Source organism: Cornus florida, unplaced genomic scaffold (genome assembly GCF_030987335.1).
Source record: "Cornus florida cultivar Cherokee Brave unplaced genomic scaffold, ASM3098733v1 CherokeeBrave_3.0.0_Hap2_Chr06, whole genome shotgun sequence".
Lineage (NCBI taxonomy): Eukaryota > Viridiplantae > Streptophyta > Magnoliopsida > Cornales > Cornaceae > Cornus > Cornus florida.
Window position 1 is genome coordinate 3,624,732 of NW_026775576.1, and position 14,447 is coordinate 3,639,178.

Consider the following 14,447-nt stretch of genomic DNA (forward strand, 5'->3'; position numbering starts at 1 on the left):
TTCCAAAACTACGGGCTCTGATACCACATGTAAACTCTAATTAATTTGTGTTAGATATTAATCACAAATATTCATAAATCCCTAGATCTTAGAACTTCAACTAATTTCACATCCTTATAACGTATAAATATATATAGTTAGATGTACATACCTCGATTTAAGATATCAAACCTGAGATTAAGTCCAACGTCCAGATCCTTTAACCACGAACGAAGTTGCAATTCTGATCAATAGGCAAAGGTGGAAACTGATTTCTCTCTCTTAACCTTTTGCACACATAAAACTTTTACGTATTATATTATTAATTGTACATAATTGATGGTGTATATGCACTTTTATAAAAGTAGAGAGAAGACCAGTTTTCCTTATTAGTAACTTAATTCCACTTTCTATCAAAGTAAGGAACAAAAAAGGAAAACACTTCTCCAATAAGTAATTACCAAAAAGGTAATTATAAGTTGACTAAGAATAAATAATATTAATTGATATCTATTTACTTAGCCACCAAACAATATGTCACATGTCCAAATCATGTGGGCCACAATTAAATAAATAATCTTACAAATACACACAGACCCATTTCAGCTGAACCGTCACTTGTGACACCCCTCAAATCCGAGACACAGGTTGATCAGACCCGAGCCCAAACCCGAGGGAATGTCAAACAATTAATATTTTAAAACGAACACGGATTACAAAAATGAATTAAGAAAATAAATAATAATACACTGAAAGGATTCTAATTGAAAATCCTCAAAATATAATTATTAAAATCCAATACTCCAAAGTAACTCCATAAAGTTAACAACTCGGGAATCCCTCAAATGGACCCCTAATAATAAAATCCCAAACTGGAAAGAAATTAACTGTAATCTAAATCCAAAGTTAAATAAGAAAGTAGTCCTACGTAGGTGGTGGAATGGAAGTCTGTATCTGCTCTGCACGACCAAGCTCTAACCCCGGAACTGACGAACACCTGAAAAATAAGAAAGTGGGTCAAGCCCACATGCAAGTCCTATCTACTACGATCCATGCATAAACCCGATACACAGATACATCCTAGATAGCTCAACAATAACTACTTAGTCCATACATATATATATCTACACTAAGGGACATTCACTGGACTATAATAAGGGTCTCAACCTGAATAGAAGGCAACATGCGAAAACGCACCCAAAGGTGGGTATGAGTACCTAGACCTAACAGGGTACACCTTTACCTACCATAACCAGCTACGCATCCACTGCATATACGCACCCTAACTAACGAACCTGAGACTCAAGCTCATCTCGTGGTACCATAATCATATATCTAAAATCCGTCCGAAACCAGAGTATGTCATTCAATTATTCATTGAGGTGACATACAGAACACAATCCAATTAGTCACTCAACTTATTCAGCTGATATGACTTAGCTACAACCAACTAATCCAGGAAATCACTCAACTTAGTCAGTTGATCAGACTTAAACACAATTTAGGATTCAATATTTTACAATCTATTCCTTTAATCTGATAGGTTAGGTCTTAACATTTTGAACTAAACCATCCCCAATATAGGTAGGTCTTAGTGTTTTGAACTAAGCCATCCTTAATATGTCACCGTCCCATACCGGTGCATATACGCATATATAAGTAGGACTTAACTTTTATTGTTACTCCACCTTATTTCCAAATAGGTAGGACTTAGTATTTTTAATTAATCCATCCCTAGTATGCCACCGTCCCATACCGGTGCATACAACACACAAGTCCGTATAATTGACAAAGCAGGTATAAATAACTCCTCAATCATACTCCAAAATATGCATCAATATAAATTAACACATATCCAAAAATATTAGGCATTCATTACAGAACCTAAAAATCATATTCCAACAATGTAAACTGCTAAAATAAATTTAAGCATTTACATCCTACGAATTGTCCATAAATTAATGCAGATAAATAGCAAGGTGAATATCAATTTGTTCCAACACAAGTATGGTTAATTTCAAGTAATCCATGACACTTATGACCTTGTTTAAATATGATTAATCAATATTGAATCACATATAAACGATTCTCCAAGTTCCAATGTATAAGCTGATTAACAGTTGAAGTGCAACATGTAGGATTTTTCCCTAATTTTATGCTGTCCAATCCCTAATCCATTTATGAATTATTGTTCCTATATATCACAGGTCTATTGGATTCATATACACCAATTTAAAATAGTTTAAACGAATTAGAAATACCATGTACAGCCCAAACAACGCTTTAAAACAATTAAAATGCAAACTCCGGCAATTAAAACCAAACATCCAGGTCGCGGTCCAACTGAGCAGGCTAAGTTACCAATTTAACAGGCTAAGTTACCAATTCAGCAAGCTAAGTTACCAATTCAGTCGGCTTAGTTGGTGCTGAAGTCGTCTTCTTCATCTGTTCAGCCTCTGTAAACCATAAAACTTCTTTGTTAAGGCCTCTAAGCTTCAACCTAAGTCTCGTACGTCCATTGTAATGACCCGGTCATTTTCATTTCTTTCCCTTTCTCAGATTTTCACGGATATTTTTTTTCCGTTGATCTTTTCCTTTCTGAGTTCAATCCCTCGTCGCTTAGTGTCATCTCGAGTGCTCTGGAGTGATTTCTGAGACTCTTTTCTATGGATTGACAACTTCCTTTGAGGACCGAGTCGTTTCCACAATTTTTTTTTTCGAAACTATTCACTATTTCGTCATTTTCCCTATTTTATCTTTTCCCCATTTGTCACTTTGTTGGCATAACCACACTTCTTGCATTCGGAGTTGAGTTTTGACTTCATGTATCTTCATTCTCAGTGGTTTCCATGAAATACGTATCTTTACTTTTGTAATAAAGTACTCTAATTGCTCCCAGTGTCCATAGGGGCATGGATGCAAAGTTCTTTGGAAACTTTTTCTTTTCTTGGGATGTTTTTCATAAATATATTTTGAAGATATTTTATTTCAACGGTTTTTAAGAAAATATTTTTGGAAGATATTTTCATTCTGGGCCATTAGTGTAGTTTTCACTTTTTGGAGGGCCCATTGTGCAATTAATGAAAGTTATTACTAAATGTCTTGTTTTATTACTAAATGTCTTGTTTTGAGCCTGGATCCTCGTATGGAATTTATTTTCACTTTTCATCGAGTTGTGTACTCTTGGAATTCCCTTCTGGTCGATGTTTTCCAGTTTCAGGGTTTTTTTACCCTAGTTAGCGCTAAACTTGTTTGGGGCATAACTTTCTGCTCGAGACTCGATTTTGGACGTCGTTTCTTCTGTTGTTCTTATTTTCTCATTTTGAATCTTTTTCGTTCACGGAGTTTTGCCGTTTGATGCACTCTGGGCGAATTTGACTTTTTCGGACTAGGCGGGGCCCTTTCGGGGCACTTTTAGGGTTTTTCTATAAATAGGAGCACTTTAGAGAAAATATCATATTTTTCTCTCTCTCTCCTCTCTCTTGGCCGGCCATCCATGGCAGCCATAGCTGCCGGTCTTCTTTTTCATTTTCCGACCACTTCCCTTGGTTGAAAAGGTGTAGTACCTTTATGTTTATTGTTCCCCTCGACGTACTCTTCCATTCCCCCTTATTAGAATTCAGTTTTGGCCATTTCTTGAGTTCGGGTTTGAAGTCAAGATGTGAATTTGATGGGGCTTCCTTGGGGTTTATGTTCACGGTGTTGTCACCAACAAAACCTAGAAGTTTCGTCGGATTCGGAACACATTCATTTTGGTGGGGATTTGAGATTTCATCTCAAATGGTGGTAGGGGATGTTTTAGGATTATTTGTGTGTTGTATTATGTGTTTTCCATGATTATACAACTTATATGTATGCCTTGTATCAAATCTAGAAAGTTAGTAATAATTAATTCTTTGTATAAGATTTAATTTTCATGATGATGTATAACTTGAATTTGAATTGTGGCATGCTAGAAAGGTTAGTTTTAATATGTTGGTTAACATATATTAAGTTTGGATTATTTGGGAAAGAATTACAACTTTTATTTAAATATTTTTCTTTTGTGAAAGATTAATTATCATGGTTGTGCCTTACATGAAATTAAGTTGTAATATACTTTTAAATTAAGTCTTAGCATGTTGTTTAACATACTTTAATTTGAGAACATTTGGATAAGTATGAAAATCCAGAGACTTTAATTAAAAGAATTAATTAAAATCTATTTTATGGTTTCATTGGCCTAATTTAGCTTTCGAATGAATATATGTAATGACTATGATATGTCTTTTAACATATATTATATCGAGGCCATTTGGAAATGAATTGAAATCTAGAGAATTTGATTATTTTCATCTAATTAAATTCTATCTTGTTTATTCATGGATTCAATCATATTTTAGAAGTTGCTTCTATGTTAAGATCATGGATTTGGATTTGTGGTGTATTCACTTGATTATGTTTTAAGCATTGAAGAGCATTGTGGTTAAGTTTATATTCATTAGAGCATGTTTTTATTGAATATATGATTGACTTGTGTAAGGAATTGTACATTTTGTGTTGACATTATGTATATCATTTTAGTACTGAAACTTAAGGCATGGATTGTGTGGTTTCAACCTATTTCTGCATGGCAGGTGGTTTTCGTGCATTATATAAATTACGTATAAGTTATGAACATATTTGATTATTTTGGAGTCTTGGGACATTGTTACTGTGATATGGCTAAAGTTCGGCTTTAGTGTGGGAGGTATGAGTTCTCCCCAATTGAGATAGTGCGCACTAGGGTGGTCTTCCCAACAGGTTAATGCACGGAATAACCATTTTGTTCTCGGTGGAAATCCGAGACGTGATGTCCAAGTCTTCCACTATTTGTTTTTGCATTCAATTCCAAGTTGACAATCATGTTTAATTGTGACTTGTGGTTTTGGTTATTAGTGATTTGATGCTGTTAAGTACATACTTACTAAATTGTTATATTTAGTTGTTTTCACACTTTTAGATATCAAGTTGATTATTTTGACAATCTATGTCTTGACTTGTGGTATTAGAAATTGTAATTGTACTAAATTGTTATATTTAGTTGTTTTCGTACTTTTAGATTTCAAGTTGATAACTTTAGGATTCTATATCTAGTTGCTTTGTATAGCATGCTTTTATGTTGGTTAAATTGCATAGATGTTGTGATTATGATTTATTGTTCAAATGTGACTTAGGAATTATCCTATAGATTCATTTGGAACATAGATGTTAGGTGGCATGACCCACTATGGTTATTCTAGCATTTTAGATTTCAAGTTGATAACCTTAAGAATCTACATTTTGTTGCTTTGTGTAGGCATGCTACTCTAATGACCCGGATTTTTTGGATAAATTTTTTCCGTTGTCTTTTCCCTTCTGAATTTGGTTTCTTGTCGATTAGTGTCGTCTCGAGTGCTCTGGAATGATTTTTGAGACTCTTTTCTTTGGATTGACAACTTCCTTTGAGGACCAAGTCATTTCCAAATTTTTCGTTTTTTGACACTATTCACTTTTCGTCCTTTTCCCTATTTTGTCTTTTTCCCGTTTGGCACTTTGTTTGCGTAACCACACTTCTTGTGTTCGGAGTTGGTTTCTTACTTCACGTATCTTCATTCTCAATGATTTCTATGAGATACATATCTTTACTTTCATGAGAAAGTACTCTGGTTGCTCCCGGTGCCCATAGGGGCATAAATACAAAGTTCTTTGGAAACTTTTTCTTTTCTTGGGGTGTTTTTCATAAATATCTTTTGAAGATATTTTATTGCAGGGGTATCCAAGAAAATATCTTTTGGAAGATATTTTCATTCTGGGGCAGTTTCGCAATTTTCACTTTTTGAAGGGGCCATTATGCAATTAATGAAAGTTATTGCTCAATGCCTTGTTTTGAGCCTGTATCCTCATATGGGATTTATTTTCACATTTCGTCGAGTCATGGACTCTTAGATTTCCTCCTGGACGATGTTTTCCAGTTTCAAGGTTTTTGGCCCCGGTTTGCGCCAAACTTGTTTTTGGCATAACTCTCTGCTCGGGACTCGGTTTTCGACGCCGTTTCTTCTTTTGTTCATATTTTCTCATTTGGAATCTTTTTTGTTCAGAGAGTTTTGCCATTTAAGCGCGTCTGCTCAGATTTCACTTTTTCGGACCCGGCGGGGCCCGTTCGGGGCACTTTTTGAGTTTTTCTATAAATAGGGGGTTAGTAGATGAAAAATCAGATTTTTCTCTCTCTCTCCTCTCTCATAGCCGGTCCAAGCTCCTCCCATGGCTGCCATCTTCTCTCTCCTCTTTTGAACTTCTTCCCTTCATTAAAAAGTGGTGATGCCTTTATGTTTATTGTTCCCCTCGGCGAGGCCTTCGATTCCAACCGATTGGAATCTCGTTTTGGCCATTTCTTGAGTTCGGGTTTGAAGTCAAGTTGGGTTTTTGATGGGGCTTCCTTGGGATTCATGTTCGTGGTGTTTTCCCTGACAAAACCTATTAGTTTTGTCGGATTCAGAGCCGATTTATTTTGTTGGGGATTTGAGATTTCATCTTAAATGGAGGTAGGGAATGTTTTAGGATTTTATATGTGTTGTATTGTGTGTTTTCCATATTTATACAACCTATATGCATGCCTTTTATCAAATCTAGGAAATTTGAAATATTTAATTTTTTGTATAAGATTTAATTTTCATGATGATGAGAAATTGGGATTTGAATTGTGGCATGGTAGAAACTCTTGTTTTAATATGTTGGTTAACATATATTAAATTTGGATTAATTAAATAAGAATTGCTCTTTTTAATTAATATTTATCTTTTGTGAAAGATTAAAGTTCATGGCTGTACCTTACATGAAATTGAGTTGTAATATGCTTTTAAATTAAGTCATGGCATGTTCTTTAACATACTTTAATTTGAGAGCATTTGGTTGAGTTTGGAAATCTAGAGACTTTAATTAAGAAAATTAATTAAAATCTATTTTATGGTTTCATGGGCCTAATTAAGCTTTTGTATGAATATATGTAATGACCATGATATGTCTTTTATCATATATTAAATTGAGGCTATTTGGAAATGATTTGAAATCTAGAGAGTTTAAATATTTTGATGTAATTAAATTCTATCTTGGTTATCCATGGATCTAATCATGTTTTAGAAGTTGTTTCTATTTTAAAAGCATGGATTTAGACTTGTAATGTATTCACTTGATTGTGTTATATGCATTGAAGAGCATTGTTGTTAAATTTATATTCATGAGAATATGTTTCTAATATGAATATATATTGTTGACTTGTGATTTCATAGCATTATGAATATGAAATGCTTATTATGCACAATTGAGAGTTATATTGCTAACTTGTTACTATGTAGTAGTAATATGTATAAGTTGTGAACTTATTTGGCTTATTTTGCAATCTTGGGACATTATTGAGTTGAGATGGCTAGAGTTTGGCTCTAGTACGGGGACGTGAGTTGTAATACCCCTAATTTAAAAGGATAGGTTTGGAATTTATTTTATTGTTTACATTATATTTTTATTTATTTAACTATGAATTGATTTGTTTTAATTGAAAATTTGTTTATATTTCAATGTAAGTTTATTTTGTTTTATGTGTATGTCTTATTTTAATTTAATTGTTCATTGTTGTGGTTTGATTGCATTTAGTTATTTAATAGATTCAATTGTAGTTTTCCTTTAAGTGGGTTAAATTAGTTATTTTAATTAGGATTAAATGCTTTAATTAATTTAATTTAACTATTTAGGTGATTTAATCTAATTTAATATAATGGTTAATTATTTGAATTTAAGTGTTAATTATTTTCATTTAATTGTTGTTTTAATTAGGGTTGTGTTTTAAAAAAAAAAGTCATGTTATAGCCGTCGTAGGAATCTAAGTAAGTTGGATGGGCTGGTTAGGATTATAGTTGGGTCTTGCATTAAGCTAGGGTTTAGTAAAATCCTATAAATATATATGAGATGTTTGTTTAGGGTTTTAGGGAAAAATAACAAAACCAAGTATACGTCTGTGGAGGCAGAGGAGGAACAGAGGAACTTTTGCAGTAGGAATCGCCGGAAAGCTTAGAAGAAGACGTAGAGATTTTTAAACAAAGGTCTCAAAGGCAAGTTTTGTCCATACTCTCTCCCTTAGGCTTTGTGTTCTTTGCATACTCGATAGTTCCAGGATAAATTACATGTTTTAAAAAGGAAAACGTTATCTGTTTCATGGTTCAACTTGTAACTGTGACAATATGTGGTTTATATCTGTTATATCGTATAAACTTGTTGCTTGCATTATTCTTGGTTTAAATCCATCTTATTATTGTATTAAGGACTTAAACAAGGGTTGGTATTATACTGGTACTCAGTTACCAGTTCTGGGAACCTAAGCAGTGAAAGGCCGGAGGTGTAGACGACGCCGAAGAAGAGAACACGAAGAAGAGGAGGGAGAGAGAGCCGGCTCCTATTGGATTGGAGCCGGCTCTCCTTGCATGGGAGGTGGCTCCAATGGTCTAGGAGCCGGCTCCAAGGCCATTGGAGGCGGCTCCAATATTCTGGAGCTGGCTCCAGGTTGTTTTCTACGTGATTTTTTTGGTTCTGTTGTTTGTTTTTCCACTTTTCAGTGATTAAGCTTCATAGTGATTGTTTTCCTATGTTTTAGTGGAGAATGAATACTGTAATGGATGGTTTAGGAGTGGTCCAGAGTAAACATAAATATTCAAAGATCAGATTAACATAGTATTGGACACAAAGCATTAATCATTAGGATTACATGGAGTTAATTACGAATGTCTTATAGACTTGTGTGGATTTGGAGTTTCTAACTTCTAGATTATAATGGAAAATTTCCTGTGAGAGTTTGTGCACTGCTAATTGCAAATTCTTAGAATATACATACATACAAGAAATCTGTATTTTTGCTAAAGATTAATTGATGATTAAACTTAACATTTAACTCGTCAATTTTGTTGGATAGGAACTTAACAGTATGATAAATTGTCTAGATTTATTATGCATGCCATGGAAATAAATATTATAACATTTGTTTAGGCTCTGTGAATTATGGATACCGGGAATAAACTTATATTTACAGACACAATCCTGTGGGTGATCAGGTAATAGCTTATTGTTGGATTAATTAAGCATGTTTTTCTAGTATACTTTAATGTGCTTAGTTTGGAACTGTGGGTTTTGACACTGATACTGTTAGTACTTAATCAATGGTTGGATTTGTTAAAGCGTGATGGTTATTCTATTCTAACATGGTTAGGTTGGAATTATTGGTTTTGGCATTTATAAATTATTTAAATGTGTGGAATGGAGTAATTAATATTGATATTTATGTTTCCAATGTTAATCAATTTGTTGGGACTATTCAAGAACGGTTGTTAATACATTCTGATATGCTTGATATGGACTCGTTGATATTTTTATGTACTTGTATATGCTTTATCAACTATTGGACGGATGGGATTGTATGTACCGGTATGGGACGGTGACATACTAGGTTTGGACAGCACAAGTTGCTAAGTTCTACCTATTTGGAATAAGGGTACGGATTATTAAATAAATCCTCCTTATATGTATGTAAGTCGGTGCGGTTGACTACGCCGAACGACTTAATGGATTTCTTGTGGATGAATAGAATTGGACCATGACATGAGCTTGAGTCTCAGAGTCGACAGTTAGGATGCATATATGCAGTTGGATGTGTAGCTGTCTATGGGGATTGAGGTATACCCTGTTTAGGCCTAGGTACTCATACCCACTCAGGTGCGATTTGTGTGATGCCTTCTATTCAGGTTGAGACCCTCTTCATAGTCTAGCGAGGGTCCAGTAGTGTGGATATATATTTATGTACGGACTATTAGCTATTGTTGAACTATTTAGTATGTACATGCGTATCGGGTCTCTGCTTGGATTGCAGTAGGATAGAACTTGTTCGTGGGCCTGACCCACTCCTATTTTACAGGTGTACGTCAGTTCCAGGCTTGAGCTTGTTCGTGTGGAGCAGAGATGGTCACTCATTCTTCCAACGATGTAGGATCTCTTTCCAGATGTTCGACTTGGATTTTATCTTCAGTTTTACTTTGATTCAGTTTGGGATTTTTATATTAGGGGTCCACTAGAGATGGATTCCCGAGTTGTTAAAAGATTGGAGATTTTGGATTGTAGGATTTTAAGTTATTAATATTTTAAGGTTTTTATATTGAGGATTTCTTTTATAGTTTCTTTCCGCTTATTCTTTTATTTCTTAAATCATTTTTGTAATCTGTGTTCGTTTAAAATACTTTAATTGTTTGGTACTCCTTGGTTCTGTGCTCGGACTTGATCTCCTGTGGCTCTAGAATCGAGGGGTATCACATGAGTCCTCTAAGTCATTAAGATAATGCGCACTTAGGGTGGTCTTCCTTGCGGGTTAGTGCCCGGAATAACCATTGAGGTCTCGGCAGAATTCCGAGTGTGATACCCAAGTCTTCCACTTTTTGTTTTCGCATTCAATTCTAAGTTGACAATCATGTTTACCTTATTAACTTGTGGTTTTGGCTATTAGCGATTTTGATGTTGTTAAGTACATCCATACTAAATTGCTATATTTAGTTGATTTCACACTTTTAGAATTCCAGTTGATAACCTAGAGAATCTATTTCTTGATGTGTGGTATTAGATATTCTAATTATGCTAAATTGTTATATTTAGTTGATGTTGCATTTTAGACTTCAAGTTGATTACCTTGAGAATCTATATGTTGTTGTTTTGTGTAAGTATGCTCCTATGTTGTTACTTTGTGTAAGCATGCTCTTATGTTGTTGCTTTGTGTAAACATGACCCTATGTTGCTAAAATTGCATGAATGAGGTAATTGATGCTAGAAATGATCTTAGGTAGCTAGGATACTCCTTGAGTCTCACCTTTGACATAGACGTTAGGTGGAATGAACCACAATAATTAAATCATGCAAACTTGTAAAACGTAAGTCGATCCATGCTCCTTTCCTACGAGTAGCTTTATGTTACTCACCCCTACGATACTGGGGCATATTTCAGGTACAAGAATCAAAGTTGAGGTCTTCATTATGCTTTGATGGTTTGTGGACTTGGAGACTTCCATTTTTGTGAAGGTTGGCTCGGAATGCCAATTGTAGTCTTATTTGTCAAATGTGTATATTTGATTCTAAATTTGTAATGTGTGCCTAAGCACACTTTTGATTCTCATTTTATGTATATGACATGAGGCCAAGGGCCAAACATCTTTTAGAATCACATTTATGTCATGGATGTTGATTTTTGCCTTTAATGAGATTATTTGAAATTTATGAGTTTTAGTATGCTATTTTGCATTGGAGCATGTATTGTGTATGAAATTCGTTATTTAGCATTCATTTAACATGTATGAGGTGTGGCCAATGGCCAAACGGTATTTTGAAGTCATTTCAAAATTTTGGATTCCAAGTTTTCATTCCAAATTTCATTTTTGGCATTTTAGCCGTTGGGGGGTCATATTTTGTATCAGCCATATTTTTGAGTCATGGACCATTGTAGCACATCTTATTAGGTAAGTTACATTTGCGTGCATGGTCATTTCCGGGCAAAGCTTCTTCTTTTGTGAAATGAGCCTCCTACGGACTCATTTTATACTTTTATTGCATAATCTGACCTAAGGGTATTTTGGAAATTTTCTTTGGGAAATAAATTCCGTTCTTCACATGGTCACTTAGAAAACGTGATTTTAGTGGGAGTTTTTTTTTCGTGTTTTTCCAGAAAATGTCATCTTGGTATCGAAAATCGATCGCAAAGTTCAGCTTCTGTTTTTCCATTTAGCAGCTTTTTGGACCCTCTGGACTAGTTTTCTTGGGTGGGCATTTTAGGCATTTCACAGTGCATATTTTTCAATTTTTTTCTTTAATCACGTAGAAAACTCAATTTTGAGGGGGGTTTCTTCTTTGTGTTTTTTCAGAAAATGTCATCTAGGGCATCAAAATCCCATTTTGTCCGAAAAAACCCCTGCTACCAGGTTTTCCTTGCTAAGTATTCTGCCCCCTTTACATCTAAACGATTACAAGAAGTTTGGTAACCGGTTACATGTGCTTGGGTAGTGTTTTGGTTGAGTTTTTTGGTCTCCTAACCGGTTAGGAAGGCTTGGTAACCGGTTATATGATCTAGGGTTTACACTTTTTGACCGTTTTGCCCCTTCTTCTTCCCTTAGCCATATCTTCTTCATCCGGACTCCGAATCAAGCGATTTTTGAGTCCAAGTTCATTGATTTTTCGTTGTCTTTCCAATGGTGTACTCGGTAGCACCCACTTTTAAGCTGAAAATGATGTTTTTTCCCCTAGGTTCATTCTTGTTCGTTTTTGAAACGTTGCTTCCGCATTTGATTCCTTTGGGTTTCGTGACCTCGTTGAGGGTCACATTGGTGTCTTAGAGTCATGTTGTATCTCTAGAGACCGTTGTTTGTCTTTTGCTTCCGCATTTCAGATCCATTATCGGGTCATCCTTTGGTTCATCACTGACGCACCGAGTTGAAAACTTGGGCCGTCACAGCTACTATGTTGTTGGAATTGCATGAATGATGTGATGTGTGCTAGAAATGGTCTAGGGTAGTTTAGGATGCTCCCTGAGTCTCACCTTGACATAGACGTTAGGTGGCATGAGCCCCTTTAACATGTTTCACCTTAAGGTGATAAAATTGTAAAACGTAGGTCGATGCATACTCATTTCCTACGAGTAGCTTTATGTTACTCACCCACCGAGTGATGACATTTTTCTGGTACAAGAATTAAAGTTGAGGTTTCCATCTTTGTGAAGGTTGGCTTGGAATGCCATTTGTAACCTTATTTGTCAAAATGTGTATATTTGATTCCATATATCTAATGTGTACATGAGTACTCTTTACAATGTATTTGACATGTATGAGATAAGGCCGAAGGCCAATGACATGTGTTTTGTATCCTATGTAATTTTTGACTTCATGAGATTTTATGAAAATATTGAAAAATCACAAGTTATTGTTTCACCATGCGTGCATCGGGTGTGGGAATTCCATTTTCATTCTTTCATAGGATCTTATTAATCATGTATGAAGTGTGGCCAAGGGCCAAACGGTCATTTGAAGTCAGTCGTTGATTTTGGTTTTCAAAGTTTCCATTTTAAGTTCATTTTCGTCTTTTTGGCCGTCGGGGGGTCGGTTTTTGACTCGGCCATTTCCGGGAGCCACGGACCATTCCCACGCGCTCAAAATCACTATTTACATTTGTGTGAATGATCGATTTCATGAAAACTCCTTTCGTTTGTGTTTTGAGCCTCCTATGGACTCATTTCACCATTTTGTTGAAAAATTCGGCTTAAGGGTATTCTGGGAATTTCCTTTGGGAAATAAATTCCATTCTTGAATCTGTCACATAGAAAATGTGATTTTAGGGGGAGTTTCTTCACAACATTTTTCCAAAAAATGTCATCTTGACCTCGAAAACCATGTCGCAAACTCATTTTTCTACTAAAACACTGTTTCTGCTGCATTTTGGGTGTTCTGTTCAAGTTGAACCGGTTCAAGAATAGTTGAACCGGTTCAGGGTGTCATTTTGGTTCAACTTGGGTGTACTACCAATGTTGAACCGGTTCAAGAATGTTGAACCGGTTCAAGTTTTCCAGAGTTTTCAGTTTTAGACTTCCAACTTCAAACTGATGTAACTTCTTCGTTTTAACTCCGAATTGGTCCGTTCTTGAGTCCAAATTGACTGCGTCAAAGTAAGATTTCTAATGGTACTAATTTCAGTTTCAAATTCTTCTCCTAACTCAAGTTATACTTGTTTTAGTGAGAGTATGTCAATTTTGGTTCGAACCGGGATAGGGTTCATTTGGGATTTCTTTCCTTTTGGCCTTGGGACTTCATGTGAAGTTACCAACGGATGTTTTTGGATGTTTTTGATCTCATTCGACTTATTGGGAATCAAATTCCTTCCTCTTAGGGTAAAATGACCATTTTACCCTTGGTCATTCTTTTGGTAGGGTTTTGATACCCTTGTCTTCGTTTTGCTTTTGCTAAGTCTCAAAATTCCTTGAATGGCCATTTTTGTGTCTTAGGGATGATGTACATCTCTAAGGACTTGGTTTTGTTTTGCTTCCCCATTTTGGATCCGCTTCGGGTCATTACAGGACACACTAGGTTGAAAAATCCAGAGTCGTCACATCCATACTAAATTATTTTAAGTGTTTTAGTAGGCAAAGATTCAACTTAAACAACAGTTCATGCATAAAAAATCTAAGAATAAAGAGAATCACGAACAAGCATATAAAATCATGAAACTCTCTATTTTAGTCCGATTAAGCATGCATGACTATTTCGTTTTTAGCATTAATTAAACCCCTAGAGTCTAGCTAGGCATGCACAGAACACAAGTTTAAGGGAAAGAGACAGAATAGAGACTTGCCTCTGATTTCAGTTTAGAAATCTTAAACCGTCGTCTCAAGCAACTTCGGCGGCCTTAGT

At 35.2% G+C, this 14,447-nt stretch overlaps 1 protein-coding gene across 1 annotated transcript in view; it reads right to left on the bottom strand.

Moving 5' to 3' along the window:
• Nucleotides 1-735: 735 nt before the first annotated feature.
• LOC132311057 (uncharacterized) overlaps nt 736-14,447 on the bottom strand; it is a 31,455-nt gene continuing 17,743 nt past the window's right edge. The window contains exon 2 of the transcript XR_009482807.1: nt 736-976. The gene's annotated coding sequence lies outside the window, so the exon portion shown is untranslated. The remainder of the gene's footprint in view (nt 977-14,447) is intronic.